Source organism: Impatiens glandulifera, chromosome 1 (genome assembly GCF_907164915.1).
Source record: "Impatiens glandulifera chromosome 1, dImpGla2.1, whole genome shotgun sequence".
NCBI classification, from domain to species: domain Eukaryota; kingdom Viridiplantae; phylum Streptophyta; class Magnoliopsida; order Ericales; family Balsaminaceae; genus Impatiens; species Impatiens glandulifera.
Genome location: NC_061862.1, coordinates 117,460,098 through 117,480,628, shown reverse-complemented (window position 1 = coordinate 117,480,628; position 20,531 = coordinate 117,460,098).

The following is a 20,531-nucleotide window of genomic DNA, read 5'->3' as shown; positions in this document are numbered from 1 at the left end:
CGAGTCAAAGGTGTTCTGGTCTATTTCTGCCGTGGCGTCCTGGCCGGAAGTTGGAAGACGCAGGCTTTCGGCCACTAATGTTTCGGTGAGCTCGATTTGGGAACCGCAAACCGTCGCGATGATCTTGTCGTAAGCGATGGTTGCGGTGTTGAAGAACTCCTCGACCGCATCTTTATAAATAATATGGGGACCGTCGAGGAAATATCCCAGACCGGTTTTAACTAGCCGGTCAATAACTTCCTTTGCCTCGGTCGTACCATTCAGCCGGATTTCCTCGAAATCCACCTGAGAGTAGAGTTTAAACAATGCCGAATCACGACCCATGTTAAAGAGTTTGAGAATGAGAGAAAACCGCTTCAAAGAGTTTAGAAAGCTTAGAGAGATAAAGTGAATTCGCGTGAGAATGAAAGAAAATGACCGAAGGTCCCTTTTATAGACGCGGTTTGGAAGCCCAACCGTCCCATCATTAATGGGCGGGAATTTTCCCTCCAAGATGAAAAATCGCCAAACTATGGGCGGTAAAGCGAAAACTGGGGGCGGCAATTTTGGGCGGGAGATTTCCCTCCAAAATCCTTTGCCTATGTCATGGATGACGCATTCTTTTCTTTGAGGCCGAATGATTGAGCAGTTTCTAAGTCGAATCAGACATTTTGATTGATCAGAGTGTTAACAGTTTTAAGCAGATGTTATGAGACCGGATAAGAACGCGGTCATAGTTTGAGGATCGGTTACTTAGATAAATATTCAAAGAATTGAGAAGACACCGTCATTAAACGGAAATGATATTAAAATTCAAAAGATAGCAAAGAAAGGAAACCGATTATAAGATTCGGTACAGAGATAGGCATATAGAAGCAATGGAAAGTACAGCCTATTCAAAAGACATTCGCCAGAGTCGTTCTCTAGCCGAATCACTGTCGAGGATGTTTGAAGAAGAAGCCGGTGTGCCTGGTCCGAACTCTGGTCGGTACCCAAGAATCAACTTGCTGATATGCGGTGCATACCCGAGACCTTTCTTGGTCAGCACCATATTCTTTAAATTTTCCCATATGACCGATGACCAGTTGATGGCCGATTTGCAGAGAATGTTGGTCATGATGTTATAGGTATTCTTGGAATACCGTTGATTAGGTGACTGACACAGAATTGACCGGATCACGATTTCTAGCAGTAGCTGACCGTGACTAGCAAGTCAGGTTTTTGGCCCAAAATTTTCTACCGGAGAGGGGTTGGCCGATAGATATTGCGCGGTTTCAAATCCCGCACGGTCCTGAATAGTCGGAAAGTCAGAGAAACCTTCAGCGGGTAGACCGAAGAGTGAGGCAAATTCATCCTCGTCGATCCAGAACGTGTGGTCTCTGACAGTAGAGACGATATACTTCTCCCTGATGCAGGCGCTTCGAAAGAAGGCCTTGACATCGTCTAGAAGGATAGGACCGGCTTCTTCAAGAAACGGTTGAAGACCGGTTTCAGCAAGAGAGTCATACATGAATTTCTCCTTAGTAGTGCAATCCCTTATGTCCGTGCAAGATTCGAAATCGATGCATAGAAAGTTTCCCAGAGTTCTGCTCGGCATGGTTTTGGTATAGAGAGAGAGAAATGAGATTCAAGAGTATCAAATGTGATCTTGTGCTTTCGGATGTGATGAAATGAGTTGAGGATGGCTCCTTATATAGGATCGGTTTTGGAGGGAAAATCTGAGCATTGATGGTCAGTTTTGTTTTATGAAGGAAAGGAATCTTTACCTTTTCAAGGCGCATGGGGAAGTGGCAAATTGCAAAGCCCAAGGTAAGTGTTATTTGGGAAGTAACCAGTTCGGTTGTATATTAAATGTGCAGGAGGTTGGGAGTTATCTCATTGATTGGAATTATCTCATTAAATGCACTCAACATATAACCGATATTAATTAGATAGAAACTGAAAATAGTAGAGACAATGCCGAAACATGGCATACATGAACGATGAAGAAAACAAATAGAGCCGAAATAGTCATGGATGAAGCCGATATGATCAAACTTGAGTTGGTTAAGGATACATCCGGTACATGCTGCAAAACGACCGGATGCAGGAAGGAGTAACTTAGCGGGCGCGGGGATTGAATTCTTGAGGGAGGTTGAAGTTCCTCCTCCTCCATTCTCTTTCAAACCGATCATAGAATGAATCGGTCGTCCCTCTGGTTAGTACCTGGGCCTGGTTCAAACCCTCGCCAGGACAGGTTGGAACACCAAGTTCCACCAGAAGGGTGCTTATTTGGGGAATAAGACCGACCGACCGGATGTTGACCATCCAGATGAGAGTGTCGAATAGCACCCGGGACCAGTTGACCGGCGTGCTGGTGATGATGGCCGCCATCATGTTGAAATTCGCCGCGCAATAGGTGTTGGTGACATCTCTTCCAAAGATGCCCCTTCCTATTACATCGTTGAGGAGCTGATACTCAGCCCTCAAGAGAGACTTAGAGCCATGATCATCAACAGGCTCATCCGACCGGGCAAGGGAGAGGGAGACCTCTGCCTTAATATCGGCCGGAGGGTTGAGGTCTGTGATCCCTTGCTTGGGCAGACCGAAGCACCGAGCGAAGTCCTGCTCGGTGAAGTCGAAGATTATACCCCCAACCTTTTATTGGATGTGGGTATCAAATTGGGGTGTGCCCCGGAATACCCTGGCATTATAGTAAAATTCCAAGACGGATTCAGGGTAGATAGTTTGCTTGTCATCCAGAAAATACTGGAGTCCAGTATCTTCCAGTTTCTTGATCATCCGATACACCTCATAGTGTTCGGTACCGGAGCAGGATTCAAAATCGATTTGGAGGATGTTTGGGAATTGAGACATGGTTAGGTTGCCTTAGTGAGAGGATGTTCTTGTGACTTGTGAGTGTTGAGGTGAGCGTTTGCTTCACTTAAATACTAGTTTAGGGGCTATCCTATTGTCCAGGCATTAAATGGGATGACATGTATTAACTGCAGGATAAGAGATTTTGCATGAAATAGGCAAGTTTGCAGTCCAGGTGTCGGTCATAGGCCTGAACCGTGAAAGATATCAAAAGATCTTCACGTCTTTTTAGGCGCGACCATGTTACTTTGAAAGGGTAATGATGCAGAGCAGATATCCTTAACCTCTGATAACTATTCCTCTTCTGTTTGAAATTCAAATAATCTAGGGTAACCTACTTCCGAACCGGTCAGGTATCAGTTGTTCATCCCGATGCGGTTATTTGGTATATGCACCACGTAGCCGGTCGGTTTACTCCATCTGATAGACTGGGCGGTTCTTCCACAGACACCCCGAAGATTCGAAGTTCGACAGCTTAGGAAGAGTTACCGGTTTGTCTGCTTGAACCGGTTTCCCTTTAAGCATCCTTTGGAAGGATTTGGCTAATGTCGGTTAAGCCGAGAGTAAGTCTGAATTGAGAAAACTTAGCTTCCTGCAGCGGCTTCGTGAAGATATCGGCTACTTGTTGATCGGTCGGTACGTATTCCAGCCGGATATGCTTCAGCGTGACATGCTCCCAAATAAAATGATGCCTTATGTCGATGTGCTTGGTTCTGGAGTGGAGAACCGGGTTGTAGGTAATTGCAATGGCACTTGTGTTGTCACAGAAAATCGGGGACTCTTCGGCTATGATACCGAAGTCCTTCAGCTGCTGTTGGATCCAGAGGAGTTGAGAACAGCAACTTCCGGCCGCCGAGTATTCAGCCTCCGCGGTTGATGTAGCCACCGATGTCTGTTTCTTGCTGTGCCATGACACTAGTCGGTCACCTAGGAACTGACATGTTCCACTGGTGCTTTTCCTGTCGATCTTGCACCCTGCATAATCTGCGTCTGAGTAGCTTGTTAGATTAAAGGATGAGTCTTTTGAGTACCACAGACCGACATCAGGAGTGCCTTTCAGATACTTCAGTATCCTTTTTGCGGCTGTGTAGTGGGATTGCTTTGGATTTGCTTGGAATCTCTCACACACACCGACTGCAAACAGGATGTCCGGTCTACTTGCTGTCAGGTACAGTAGGGAACCGATCATGCCCCGGTATGCAATCTGATCTACCGATTGACCCTCATCGTCCCTGTCCAGCTTAACTGATGAACTCATTGGAGTAGCCGCCGAGGAGCAGGTGTCCATACCGAATTTCTTTAGCAGCTCCTTGGTATATTTAGGTTGACTGATTAATGTTCCTTCCTTGAGTTGTTTAACCTGAAGACCTAGGAAGAAACTTAATTCTCCCATCATACTCATTTCAAATTTGTCAGTCATCATTTTTGAGAACTTGTCACAAAGCTTTGGATCGGTGGAACCGAAAATAATATCATCTACATAAATTTGAACAAGTAGGATATGTTCCTTCTTTTCAAACTTAAACAATGTCTTATCCACTGAACCGATGGTGAAATCATGTTCTAATAGAAATGCGGTTAGCGTATCATACCAGGCTCTGGGTGCTTGCTTTAGACCGTATAAAGCTTTGTTCAACCGGTATACATGGTTTGGAAATGCAGCATTTTTGAAACCGGGTGCCTGTTCAACGTACACTTCTTCACGTAGATCACCGTTCAGAAATGAACTTTTAACATCCATTTGAAAGACTTTGAAGTTTTTGAAGGCAGCAAATGCAAGAAAAATCCTAATGGCTTCAATCCTGGCTACAAGAGCAAATGACTCTTCAAAGTCAATGCCTTCTTCCTGTTTGTAACCTTGAGCCACTAATCTGGCTTTGTTCCTCGTGACCAAACCGTCCTCATTGAGTTTGTTTCTGAATACCCATCTTGTTCCTATGACCGATTGATCTTTCGGTCTGGGAACTAAGTACCAGACTTTACTACTCTCGAACTGGTTTAGCTCTTCTTGCATTCCCAAGATCCAATCCGGATCTAACAATGCTTCATCTATTCTTTTCGGTTCAATCTGGGATATGAAAGCAGAGTTAAAGTATCCTTCCAGAAGTTGACTCCTAGTTCGAACAGGTTCTGAAGGGTCACCTATAATTTGCTCAGGAGGATGTTTACTGTTTCTTCTGAGATTCAGTTCAGGGATGTCTACCAAATTACCGGTAACTTGACCAAGGCTAGACATGTCGGTAGGCTGAACGAGATTGTCAGACCGACCGACTCCCTCAGATTGAACCGAAGTGTCAGCTTCCTGTTGTGAAACAGCTTGATCCGGCTGGGTATCAATGTTACCCATTAGGTCATGGACAAACCGCCTGAAGACCGGAGTCTCATCTTCACTATCAGAATGGATATCATTATTTTCCAATCTGTTGTGCAGATCAAAGCATGAAGCAGTATTACTTTCAACCGATTCATCGAAAACAACGTGAATTGTTTCCTCCATGGTTGCAGTTCTATTATTATATACTCTATATGCTTTAGTTACTGCCGAGTATCCTAGCATAATGCCGGTATCCGTTTTTGCATCAAAAGCGGTGAGTTGGGTTTTACCATTTATATGAATATAACATTTACAACCGAAAATCTTGAAGTACTTGAGTTTGGGAACTCTGTTAAAATAAACCTCATATGGTGTTTTGTTGTGAAATCTGTTTATCAAAGACCGGTTTTGTGTATGGCATGCAGTGTTGATAGCCTCAGCCCAAAATTTCTGAGCAATGCCGGAGTCGGCTATCATGGACCGTGCGGCTTCCTTGAGAGTCCGGTTTCTTCTCTCGGCCAGGCCATTTTGTTGAGGAGTCCTAGCACTAGACAACTCGTGTCTAATGCCGGATTCATCAAGATATGCAGTTAATGTACTATTAGTAAATTCGGTACCTCGATCACTTCGAATGCTATTGATACGAGTTGATTTTTCATTTTGCAACCGCTTAAGAAGTGTGATCAGGTTTGATACAGTTTCACGTTTAGATGGTAGAAATATTACCCATGTATATCTAGAATAGTCATCAATAACTACCATGGTGTAAAGCATACCTCCTAGGCTAATGACCTGAATCGGTCCAAATAAATCCATGTGAAGAAGATCTAGGCATCGGCTAGATTGAATATTTCCATTACTCTTAAAAGATGACCTAGTTTGTTTACCCATTTGGCATGCTGAACAGACCTTATCCTGGTTAAATACTATATCAGGAATACCTTCAACTAGCTTTTTACCGCGAATGTAGTTTAAGGTTTTCATGTTTAGATGGTTTAGTCTCTTGTGCCATAGCCATGTTTGATCAGTCTTAGCTATCATACATATAGGATATTCTATTCTTGTTTTCCAGTCTACCTTATAGATGTTACCTATCCTATTTCCGGTTAGTAGTACAATACCTTGAGAGTCCTTAACTAAGCATGCATGTTTAAGGAATTCTACCGTGTATCCGGCATCACACATCTGACTAATACTAAGTAGATTAAAACGTAGGTTTTCAACTAGAAGTACATTATCAATAGTTAGATTACCATGGACAATCTTACCCTTGCCCACAGTTTTACCTTTTGAGTTGTCACCGAAGGTAATTAGAGCACCGGTTACTGATCTGATGTCGATTAGCAAATTGCTATTTCCGGTCATGTGCCTGGAGCAACCGCTGTCCAAGAACCATTCGGAGTTTCCTAGCGGTTTCTTTGGATCCTGCAAAATGTACATATTTACAACTGTTTGGTACCCACATTTACTTGGGTCCACATGCGGTTAGTCCCTTAGGTACCCAAACTTTAATAAACCGGACGGTCTTCTTTGCTAGGGTTTTAACTGTCCTTTTTACACTTGGTCTGGTGTATTTCGGTTTTCCTTCAAATGTCCTAAACGATGATGGTCTTTGGTTCGGTGATCTGTAGTTTGACCTACGTGGTTTAGGAAAATCTTTCTTATATTTGAGGATTTCGGCTTTTCTTTTCTCAAGGTCAAGCCATGAATCGGTTGGGCCAACATAATCGTATTTTAGCTTCTCTTCCCTATAATATGCGGTTTCCTCTTCTTCAGCTGTACACGTGCTCTTAAGAAATTTTATAAAGGGAAGGTTTCCTTTTGTAAGCCTTGCTTTCTCTATGGGTTTTCGGTCTTTAGAGCTATTCTCTGTGTATCCTAGACCATGCTTACAACAAGGATGCCTGTAGTGTTTATTCATATTCTTTACTATATCGCTAGATCTCTTATAGGCGGCCATCGTATATTGAAATCGGGCATTCTCTTCCTCGGTTAGTTCTCTAGTCGGTTCACTAGGTTGTTCGGTCTTAAGGTCTAACTCGGTTTCTATAGTATGGGTATCATCAGATTGTATGACCTCCGGTTCGGTTATGATGGGTACCTCTGGTTTTATTGGAATAGGTGTTATGGAATCGGGCTTGATGTTGAGGTGTTTAGGTAACATGGTCAATAGGTTCTTATATTCTTCTACCATGTCATTCAATGCATTGTATAACTCATCTTTAGTAAATTCTTCACAAGGAGAGTCAAATACCTGTTCCTCATTGGCCATGAGACATGTGAGTTCATCGTCGCTGTCACTGCGAGCCCATAGACTTCCTCCATCGTCGGCTATTAGTGCTTTCGGTACCTCACTTCCTTCACCGGCTTGTTAATAATTGTTTCTGTCATTTTGATAGTCCGGTTTCTGGGTATCCCTCCTTGGTTTCCTGCATTCCCACTTAAAGTGACCCAAACAGTTACAGTTATAGCATCTTACATTGGATTTGTCACCATAGTAGTTGTTTGTCGGTTGGCTCCTTTTCATGAACCTCCCAAACTTCTGTGCGAGCATAGCCATGGCGTCCTCAGTAAACTGTTCGGCTGTTCTGATAGGTACGGGTGCAGGAGCCGGTATCGGTGCCGGTGTGGGTACAGGAGCAGGTACAGCCGGTTCTGTAGATGTGATTAGTGCTCTGGTTGATGTTGAGGCCGAGACTTCCTCTTCGGTTCTAGATTTCATTTCGAATTCGTATGCCTTTAGATCTTCGAATACATCGTATAGTTTCATCTTACGTAGGCTCTTTGATTCCCTCATTACCATTGTCTTTATATCCCAGGCACTTGGAAGAGATCTCATAGCCTTCATAACTACCTCTTTGTTGTCATACTTCTTGCCCAGAGTTGCTAGTTCATCTAACACACCAGTGAACCGGTCACTGTATTCCTTCATAGTTTCTCCTGGTTTCATTTTGATACTTTCGAACTTCTGTGTGGCCATCATTATTTTGTTCTCCCTTGTTCTTTCATTTCCTTCAAAGATCTGGATGACCGTGTTCCATGTCTCCTTCGCAGTTTTGCAATCTCTGATCTTGCAGTATGTGTTTCTGTCTACGCTGTTGGAGATCCGTTTTCTTGCATGGTTGTCCAGATTGTTCCTTCTCCTATCTTCAGCCGTCCATTCTTTTCTATCTTTATCAATGAATATCGGTCCTTTGGTTAGAATGGATTCCATTTCATCATCCAAGGTGACTAGGTGCAGGTGCATGCGTGCCTTCCAGTTGGCAAAGTCATCACCTTCTAGCATTGGAGGCCTATCCTGATACATGTTCGCTTGAGTATTGAAACTAACTGCTCTGATACCAATTGTTAGGATCTAGGTCGCCGCTGGTGGACCGGGGGTTGGACCGGTTAGCGCTTCTCACTCGTAGGGTGGTGGTTAATCCGGTTAGAGATTAACACCGGGGTTTCAATACTACACAACCTGTCACAAACCCTTGAACTAAGTTCAAGCGCGGAAGAGGTTTGCTTTCAGGTTGAAGCTGCACGCTTGTATGATAGGCACGGTCAGTTTCGGATGATGAAGATTTGGAGATGGTGGGTCGGTTTCGGTAATCTGGATATTCGGTATGGTTAGTATAAAGTCGGTTTGAAGCGGTATGGTTAAGTTAGTCGGTTATGTAATGAAGCCGGCAGAAAGTAAATAACACAACAGATTTTATGGATGTTCGGAGATAAAACTCCTACGTCACCCCTTCCTCTCGAAACCGCGAGAAGGATATTCACTAAGGAATACAAGTACAAGCCGATCGAGACTTATTTTCTGCTCGATAACACTCTTACAATTTACACCGAAATTGTAGAACACACTTTAACTTTCAACACTTAGGCTTTCTCGAATAGCACACTGTTATCACTTGTAGTAAATGCTCTTAGCTCTCGTTATCCCAATGTATGTCCCACATTTACTCTTCTGCAACTGCCTCCTTTTATAGGTGAAATATGCCCTTGAATCTGATTGGCTGATCAGAGGTGCAGTGATTCAGTGTCTCAGAGGTTCAGACCTGCGGTCGTCTCCTCAGACCTGATGGTCAATCTCAGACCTGGTATCCTGTCTCAGACCTGGCGGTCTGTTCATTCGGTGTGTAGGACAAGCCTGCCGGGTTTGCCTTTTACTTGATATAGGCACTGTCTGTTTGGACAGTTGTCTGTACTTTGAAGATTTCCTTTCTGGCTTATCCCGAAGTAGAAGGATCCGGTAGTACTGTTTTTCTGCAGCCTACAGTCTTTCCTCAGACTTGCATGGATATGGAAGTATTCAGTCTGTTCCTTTGGTATCATTCTCAACAGATACCCAAATTGTCTTTTTGTACTGGTCGGTCATTTGACTTGGCCGAATGTCTTTTGGTAGTGATGTAACCGGACTTCTTCCGGTTATTCTTGTCTTGTGGATGATCGGCTGTTTGATGGTTCCGGTTTTGAGCTTTGGCCGATCCTTCCTTTGTGCGGTCACGTTCCGAATACTCTTGATCGGTTTGGTAGCTAGACCGGTTAGGTTTCTTCAGTCAGTTCTCTTGTTCATCCGGTCCGGTTCCTTGTTCCTGCATGGGAAGTTTGTTTAAGTTAGGTTTATTTGAACCGGTCTTAATTTATCTAACAATATCATTCCCCTAACAAGAGATATCTCACATGTAATTCTTAATCACATGAGGAATTTTCAGAAAGTCGCATATTCATGCACAATTCCCAAGATTTTTTGAATTTCTATTGTCAAGAATTTTCTCTTTGTAGAAAGTCGCATCTTCATGCGCAATTATTGATATATCTTGAATTCAAATATCAAGAAAATTATTCAAAAAAAGTTAGAGTCACACGTTCATCCCTAGTTTAACTAGGAAGTCCCAAAGGAAACTTCCCAAGATTTCTTGAAATCTATTGTCAAGAATCTTCTTTCCTAGAAAGGCGTATCTTCATGCGCAATTCTTAAAATCTTTGAAAACAAATTGTCAAACAATTCATTTGCTTGAAAGCCGCATCTTCGTGCGCAATTCCCAAGATTTCTTGAATTTCTATTGTCAAGAATCTTCTTTCCCAGAAAGCCGTATTTTCATGCGCAATATCTAAGATCTCTTGAATTCGATTATCAAAAAGATTCTTCCAACAAGGTGGACTTAAGTGACAATCTCTGATCTAACTAGGAATTTCCTGAATTTAACAATCCTCAAGATCTCTTGAATCTGATTGTAAAAAATATTCTTTCCCAAAAAACTGCATCTTCATGTGCAATCATTAAGATTTCTTGAATTTTTATTGTCAAGAATCTTTTCTTCGTAGAAAGTCGCATGTTCTTGTGCAACTCCCAAGGTCTCTTGAATTCGTTTGTCAAGAACCTTCTCCTCAACAAGATGATCCTGAGTGGTGATCTCTGATCTAACTAGGGATTCCCAAAATCGAAAACTTCAAAGATTCTTGAAATCAATTGTCAAGAATCTTGTCCTAACAAAAGCCGCATCTTCATGCATAATATTCAAGATCTCTTGAGCCTAATTGTCAAGAAGATTATCCCTAACAAGGTGGACTTAAGTGAAAATTCCTGATCTAATTAGGAATTTTCAGTATTAACAATTCTCAAGATCTCTTGAATCCGATTGTCAAGAATTTTCTTTCCCAGAAAGTCGCATCTTCATGCGCAATCCTTAAGATTTCTTAAATTCGTATTATCAAGATCTTTTCTTTGTATAAATTCGCATGTTCATGTGCAACTTCTTAGGTCTCTTAAATTTGACTGTTAAGAAACTTCTCCTCAACAAACTGATCCTGAGTGGTGAGAGATTCCCAAAATCGAAAACTTCAAAGTTTCTTAAAAACAATGGTCAAGATATTGTTCCAACAAAAGCCAGATCTTGATGCACAATAACCAAGATCTCTTGAATCCGATTGTCAAGAAAATTTTCCCTAGCAAGGTGGACATAAGTGACAATTCTTGATCTAAATAGGAATTTCCAGAATTAACAATTCTCAAGATCTCTTGAATTCTATTATTGAGAATCATATTTCCTAGAAAACCACATCTTCATGCATAATCTTTAAGATTTATTGAATTCCTATTGTCCAAAATATTTTCTTCGTAGAAAAGTTTCATGTTCATGCGCAACTCCCAATATCTCTTGAATTCAATTGTTAAGAACTTTACCACGACAAGATGATATTGAGTGGTGATCCCTGATCTAACTAGGGATTCTCAAAATCAAAAACTTCAAAGATTCTTGAAATCAATGGTCAAGAATCTTGTCCCAACAAAAATCGCATCTTCATGCTCAATATTCAAGATCTCCTAAACCCGATTGTCAAGAATATTATCCCCAGCAAGGTGGACTTAAGTGACAATTCCCGATGTAACTAGGAATTTCCAAAATTAATAATTCTCAAGATCTCTTGAATCGGATTGTCAAGAATATTTTTTCCAGAAAGCCACATCTTCATGCGCAATCCTTAATAATTTTTTAAGTTCCTATTGTCAAGAATTATTTCTTTGCATAACTTGCATGTTCATGCGCAACTCTCAAGGTCTCTTAAATTTTATAGTCAAGAACCTTCTCCTCAATAAACTGACCCTAAGTGGTGATCCCTAATCTGACTAAAGATTTCTAAAATCAAAAACTTCAAAGTTTCTTGAAATCAATGGTCAAGAATCTTGTCCCAACAAAAGCCGCATCTTCATGTGCAATATCCAAGATCCCTTGAATCCAATTGTCACGGAGATCTTCCCTATCAAAGTCGACTCAAGTGAAAATTCTTGATATAACTGAGAATTTCCAGAATTAACAATTCTCAAGATCTCTTGAATCCAATTATCGAGAATCTTCTTTCCCAGAAAGCGACATCTTCTTTCTTAAATTCTTATTGTCAAAAATATTTTCTTCGAAAAAAGTTGCATATTCAGGCACAACACTCAAGGTATCTTGAATTCAATTGTCAAGAACCTTCTCCTTAACAAGCTGATCTTGAGTGGTGATCCCTGATCTGACTAGAGATTCCCAAAATCGAAAACTTCAAAGATTCTTGAAATTAATGGGCAAGAATCTTGTCCCAACAAAATCCACATGCTCATATGTAATTTTCAAAGTTCTTGAAATCGACCCTCAAGAACTTCTCTCCCTAGTAAGATGAATTTGTGTAACAATTCTTAGTCATACTCGGAATTCCCAAAAGTTGAAGACTTCGAGATCTTTTGAACCTGATTGCCAAAGATCTCGTTTTCAAAGAATCACATTTTATGTGCGATTTCTAAAAGCTTTTGACTCCATTCTTCAAAAGAACCTTTCTTCATGACAAGTTGCCTTTGCATGATGATTCTTAATCATGCTAGGAACGTTCTAAATTTGGCAAGTCTCCTTCTCTAAGATTATTACAAATGTTCATATCCTTTAGTAGCCGTACTAAATACATCTCTCCCTACTAAATGTGTGTAAGACACATGTATGCACTATGGACATGTTTTGGAAAATGGCTATATGATGAGTACATCATTTGGTTGTCATCACAATAATTCCCTGGCAGATTCATAAATGGTGGCTCTAGTCCATACTAGGATTGTTTCGGTGAGAAGTGTTCCCAAACACCCAACCTAATGGTGTAGATCTTTCTTAGAGCAACAAATTCTAGATAAGAAAAACTCTTGTGTCATTAGGAGAGTTTTAGAAAACAAGTCACATTTGGTCTTTTAGTCTTTGCACTAGAGATAAATTTTCTTGGATCGTTTGTTGGACCCGTAGTTTAGACTAGGGGAATTTTTCCGAAAAATTCATCAAAACCCTCTCGTGTGATAACTTTTAACTTGTTGGCGGTAATGTACCTTTGCGGTATTTAGACTCTTGATCTATTACAGATTAAGAGAATAAAACTCTCACGAAATCCTTTAGCTTTGGAAAGCTAAGGTAACCCCTTTGTTTGAATTGTCCATTCATGCGTCCTCAGTAGGATGGAAATTCCCCAACAAAATCTTATAAAACCCCTATCTTTGAACGCTAAGATAACCCTTTTGTTTGAATTGTCCATTTTTTCATCTTTGATATGATAGAAGTGTCAAAACCCCTTTTATTTGAACTATCCATTCATTCATCTTTGATAGGATAGAAGTCATAAAACCCCTTTTGTTTGAACTATCCATTCCTTCATCTTTGATAGTATAAAAGTCTCAAAACCCCTTTTGTTTAAACTATACATTTCTTCATCTTTGATAGGATAGAAGTCTCAAAACCCTTTTTTTTAATAGTCCATTTATTTATCTTTGATAGGATAAAGTCTCAAAACCTCAATTGTTTGAACTATTCATTCATTCATCTTTGATAGGATAAAAGTCTCAAAACTCCTTCCACTTCAATTATCCATTCACGACATCATTGGCGGGATGGAAACCCCAAAAGTCTCTTGTGAAATCCTCTAGATTTTGAATACTAAGATATTACCTTTTGTTTGAACTATCCACTCCTCTAGCATGATAGGATGAAAGTCTCGAAGTCTCTTGAAATCCTTCGGTTTGGAATGACAAGGTAGCCAGCCCTTTAGATCATTGTAGTTTTCGATCTTTATTCGAACTACACACGGAATTGATTCCCAATTCACAATGATATGTAGGTAACATCCTAGCAGGTTAGGTCCATCTGATTCTCTTTCTTCTTGGGGAACGAAAGTCTAAAATTATAGTTCATATTATGGGCATTTTTCTAAAATAAAAAATAAAAAAATCATCTGCATCACATGCATCATTTATATGATCAAGAGTGCGTTGCATATCATTACATGAGTCACGTCTATTAATCGGTGATCACTCAACATTTATTTGTATTACCGTTCGCCAATCGTATTGAGTCGGGATTTTCAAACCATTGCTTTAGGTTTCGAAAAAAAATTGAATTACTTGTGGTCTTGATTCATCTCTCATGAGGATAAGTAGATAAACTATCAAATAGGTTCAGTCACACGTCAAACATGTTTACAGAAAATCTTGTTGTTCTAAAGTGAAAGAAGACATAGATCTCTCCCGTCGAAACATACCTTAGACACAACAAAAGTAGGCTTTATCAATAAATCTTAAACTAAAGACTATTTCAAGTGCAAAGAGAGTTTGAATACCTCTATAAAAATTCATATGAAGGATTATCTATTCTAGTTCCTTCTCGTGTCTCATGGATTGTTAAAACATTTTTAGACTCCACGAAGTTGTGTTGACGTTCAAACCTTAATGTCAAGGCAAAACAGATTAGGGAAATCTCCTGACTTCTAAAAAAAGTGATTATTAAAGAGATTAATTTGAAATGTTGAGCAATAACAAAAGAAATCAATGAACACAGTATTCATCACAAGGTTCAAATAGTGAAAACATGACTGGACAATTTCGCTAGGTATGTTGATCTATTAGATATACCAATGATACTTCAACAAGAAAACAACAGAAAAGACAATGGTCACTTCTGTGCATGTTGAGGTTTTGAAATCACCACTGGACAATTTTGATAGGCGTATCGATTCAACTAAACACCCCTAGTATAAGCTCACTCAAGCTTAGAATTTTAAAGATTTCTCTATAAAAAAACATACAAAAGAAAATAAATTCTAAAAATGTCAAGCCTGAAAAACAAGCGGCCCAAAAATCAGAATCTTCAACAAGAGTTAAACTTCGGTTTCCAATAACCTTTTTGAAAACAATCACGGGAATATAATTAGGAATTTAATTTTAGTAATTCATTTTTTATTGAGAAAAAAATGATAAGTAAATCAGACCTCCTCTGAAACAGTTTAACACTTTTCACGGGTTTTATAACGCTGAAGATGTTTCGGTCCAAAGTCAATCATGTGATGATTGGATCGAAATCTTCACTAACTTTTAAGAAAAGGAAGCAAAACACCTTGATCTTCACTAAGGAAATTTTCAAGATTGCATTCATATTAGTCTAGAGCTAATCATACATTTCGCATCATGGATTTCCAAAACCTTTGTGTGTTTTGAATTTCTAAATATGCATTTATTTTTACCATTCACGGCTAACAAATGCATCACGATTTCATGGCCTTAGAGCCAATCATGCATTCGTGCACCAAGGGATCAGAACACCCACATTTTGTTGGGATGTTTTTTCTGACACACACCTAGTGTCTCGATACCAAATTTGGAGAATTCTCAAAACAAATTGTAAGGACATCTCCAATCATCATTTGTGTCAACAGATCATGGGTACGATCTACTTTTTTGCGAGAGTTAGTAGCCTTAACATGTTGGATTCGTTGTTTATGTAAACATATCCCATTTACGATCTGTTTCGTTACATAAATCAGCAGCCTTAGCGTGCTAAATTTATTATTTGTGTTAAGAGATCCCGAATACGATCTATTTCGTTGTGAGAGTCGAAAGCCTTAGTGTGTTGGATTCATCGTTTGTATCAACATATCCTGTGCACGATATATTTTCGAGAGTCAGAAGTCTTAACGTGCTGGATTCATCGTTTGTGTTAACAGATCTTGTGTACGATTAGTTCTGTTACATGAGTCGACAATTTTAGCATGGTGTATTTGTCATTTGTGTTAATAGATCTTGTGTATGATCTATTTTGTTTCGAGAGTCGGCAGCCTTAGCGTGATGAGTTCATCATTTGTGTCAAAAAATCTCCCGTACAATCTATTTCGTTACATGAGTCGACAGCCTTAGCGTGCTGGATTTATTGTTTGTGTCAACAGTTTCCCGAGTACAATCTGCTTTATTGCAAGAGTTGATATTCTTAGTGTGCTAGATTTATCGTTTATGTTAACAGATCCCGGGTACGATCTGTTCCATTACATGAGTCAACAACCTTAACATGCTTGATTTATCGTTTACGTCAACAAATCCTAGATATGATCTGTTTCATCGCGTGAGTCCTTAGCCTTAGCGTATTGAGTTCATATATGTCCATCGCATGAATCAATAGCCTTAGCGTGCTGAGTTCATAGTTTATGCCAACAGATCTTGGGTACGATCTGTACGTTTCCTACAAAATTCGCTCATCAAATCGTCGATGTGAGGACCTTATATTTCCTAGGAGCTCCTCATTATCTTAGATACGAGGATTCTATATTTCCTAAACAAGTTTCTCATCATCTACATGATGTGAGGACTTTGTATTTTCTAGGAGTTGCTCGTTATCTTAGATACAAGGATTCTACGTTTGCTACATAAATTGCTCATCATCTTGCTGATGTGAGGATTTTGTATCTTCTAGGAGTTGTTCGTTATCTTAGATACAAAGATTCTATGTTTGTTACACAAGTTTCTCATCATCTCGCTGATGTGAGAACTTTGTATTTTCTAGGAGTTGCTCGTTATCTTAGATATGAGGATTCTATATTTTCTACACAAGTTGCTCATCAACTTGCTAATGTGAGGACTTTGTATTTTTTAGAAGTTTCTTTTTATTTAGATATGAGGATTCTATGTTTGTTAAACAAGTTGCTGATTATCTTTTGATGTGAGAACTTAATTCCCACTAGTAGTTGTTCATTATCCTTTCATTTGAGGACTCTATGTTTTGCCAATAGTTTTTCATCATCCTTCAATATGAGAACTCTTTGTTTCTTAATAGTTACTCATTATTATATGGTATGAGAACGCAATTTCCCTGACAGTTTTCATCATCTATTCGATGAAAAACTCTATGCCTAGTGTTTCTTATGATTCTTTTGGAACGTAATAAATTGATATCTTCTAGAATAAGTTGTTATGTGTGACTTTTGGTAGACTTTCGTTATTTCATTATTTCGAAATAATTGAAACCTTTTGTAACCAAAAATCCAATTCTCATCACCAGTGTGAATCCCGATCATTACAGCCCGATTTCTACTTCTATCATCGATGTAATTCCTCGATCACCATGATCAGGTAATTTTTGAACGATAAGATACACCACAACTGATTGTTTTTGGTTGATATGAATTTTTTTCCACAGGTGATGCTATTCAAAAGGTATCTCTCAGAATTTGTCTGCTAGATAAAATTACCTAGATGCATCGTCTCACGGATGTATATGGAGTCTCTATATATGGATACATGGTTGTAGTATGCTATGTTTGCATATGTTGGTATCTTGTATATGTATTTTGTAGGAATGTTGCTATTGCCCACTCATCTAATTCCTCGAACATGTATTGACACGAGAGGTAAAGTACATTAGAAGATGCACGACCCATGTTATATATTTTCTTCTCTTCTTTAATATTTACATTTTGGGGTTACAAAATTAGTGCCTATATGATCAATCTTGGAAATATGTTTTGCAAAGAGAGAGATCATCTTCTCCAAACTCTACCCAAGAGAGGCATTCTGTAGGCACTCAATTTTTACACTCCAAAATTATAATAATTTTTCCCGTTCCAATATGATGATCATACTTTATTATTGGTCTGGGAGAGAAAAAATAAAAAGTACTTTTCGGAATTGGCTCAGAACGACCATCGAGTCGCGGTCCAAATGCTAGTTTCTAAAAATACTCAAGCTTCATATGTTTTCATATTTTAGAATGACCGATTTGAAAAATCATAAACTTCGAGTATAATATTGATGTTTGACAAAATGTTATTGTGTGTCCAAATATCAAATTTCATAAAAGTCAGAAACGTTCAGATTAATCAGTTTGAAAATTATGAATTTTGTGTATAATATTATTGTTTGCAATTTTATGTAGGAAACAAATGTCAAAAACCGAGTTGAACTGGATGAGTCAACGAATATTAATGGGTCAGACCATGTGCCTAAAGGAAGTCAAAAATGCGGATGCGAACGCTGACTCCAAGCGCGAATCATTTGAAAAAACACCCAAATATGTGTATTTGGTGTTTTGTTTTGCTAAAGAAATTCTTAGGGGATCATCAACTTGAAAAATTCACCCAGGACGCTATGCTCAACAAAATTAGTTGATCTCGAATGATTTGTAAATCTTGAAGAGTCCTCTACAAGGTTTGTTTGTATCCAAAGGTGTTCTTAGTCAAAAGTTATGGTTGTTTGAAGTCACGGTTGATCCATGTTGGCTGAAATTGAGAACTCAAAAGGAGCCTGACTTTGAAATTATGTAACTTGGGCCACACTACATCATTTGACATGTTTCAAGTTAGAGAATGAAAATGGACGGGTTACCTACACATAGTCTTCGTCTCAGCCAAAATGATTCAGAACTTAGTCCGGGGTGACCTGCTGAGTGAGTTGCCTGTTGAGCCAACTCAAGAAAACTAAATGTCTCCGTTATACCCTTGCCTAAGAAGTATATATTGTTAATAAGTTAGACATGAATCTTCAAGACATTAAAGTTTTACATTCATCAAGGGACAATTGATAAAAGAAGGTCGTATTATAGTGGATGTTGACAAAAATTCAAGTCATACATAATATTTACAATGTGTAATTCAGTTGTGGGTCTCCATTCAGGTGTGAATGTGACATATCAAAAACTAAAACAAGCATATTAATATCATAACATGGACCAAAATGTAAAAAAAAACCATTATGAATTATCTTGAATGTGAGCAATATAAATGGGAAAATCAAGGGATGAAGGGGTTATTACAGTTATTGGATATTTGTAATTTTATTTGGATTGATATATCTATGAATTTTATTGAATGATTGTCAAAATCTAAAAGACATACAATTATTTTGGTTATAGTAGAACAAAATTCAAAAATGGAATACTTCATTAGTATGAAACTTCCCTATTTAGAAAGTAGTGTAGCTCATGTCTTTCTCAATCATATATCTAAGTTACATAATATCCAACTAACTATAGTAAGTGACAATGATATCACTATAATTTGGAAATAGTTGTACAAATTACAAAGAATTACTCATGGAATGTTGACAACGTATTATCCTTAGATAGATGGTCAAACGAAAGTGATAATAGAAATGTGGAATGTATAGCAAGACAAAAACCACAAACATGAACTAAGTGGTTTCCTTTAGATGAATAGTGGTATAATACGGATTTTTATTCGGTTATACTATTGTCACCATATGAGATAGTATATGACCATACACCTCTAGTTCATTATCTTTATTTGACTGGTGATTCAAGAGTGGAAGCAACTTATATAAGTTTTCCAGCTAGAGAAGAAACACTTCAATATTTTGGCCATTTTTAGAAATAATTTTTACATTTTTATTTATTATTTATTCAACCTTATCTGATCAAAGGATCTAGCACGAACCCTATCATACACTAAGGATAAATTTATAGGAAAATACAAAAGAAATTAAATAAATAAATACAAGATTGCATTGAAATGACAATCCATAAAAAAGACCTTAAGATAGAGGGCTCCTCTTTGAACAGACTTAACAATCTCAATTATATCGACCTTGCATATACTCCAGAGATGTACTTTGTATTGTCCTAAGGTCATATAGATTGTAATCCAGAGCGATAAGAACGAAAGGGTTGGTGTGACCAAAATTACAACTACTTGTGCTTCCAAAGGCTTAGATTCTAAGGGCTTCAAGCCTTTTGTGTAATAGGGAGGTAAGTCTTGCTATGGCTCGCCAAAAGCGTTTAATATTGATCATTAAAGATGTCTTACACATTTTAGCCTCATAATGGCGCATTTTTCTTCCTGTCCTTAGAAAGGCATGCATTTCATTATCATTATCAAGAATTGAAGACGCTAAGAATGACTGTAATTCATATTATCCTTTTTTTTTTCAAATTAACAACTTAATCCTTGATTAAAAAAAATTTCATCGCATAATGGGGCAAGGCCTCAAAGTAAATGTAATGAGGGCCCATTTTATTACTATGTTTACAGATCAGTTCATTGTCCCATTGGAATCTTATTCTCTATGATATGTGAAGAAGTGAATTAGAATCCGGATTCGAGCCATAGCACATGGTTTCAATTTTCATGATCTAAATCAAGCAGGTTTTCCATGAAGAAGATTTGTCTCGGCATATTCTATTTAATGCACGATTTTATCAACTGTAGCAAAAGAAAGAAACTTCATAGAAGCCAATAACTGAATATTTTTGTCTGTAAGTACTGCAAAATTTATTTCATCCATAAATTTATTTTCTTTCCTATGAGTTCTAGTATCAATAATTATTCATATGTTGTGGGTCACATGTATAGAACCAACTAGGGTATTAGTCATAGCTTAAAAGATATTTTAGAAGCTCATAAAGGCTCATTTATAGGCCAGGGGTCATAAAGACCTAAACGAGATCCTAACAACGCCATGGCATGCTCAATTATCTCTTAACCTAGCTATTTTAACCTATCTATGTTACGTCTAATAACTTTATCATTCAGACCTTTGAATTTATAGATATAGTTCTCAGACCTATGAATGAGGATATTCCCGAAACTCACAAAGAAAAAAGGAAGTGAA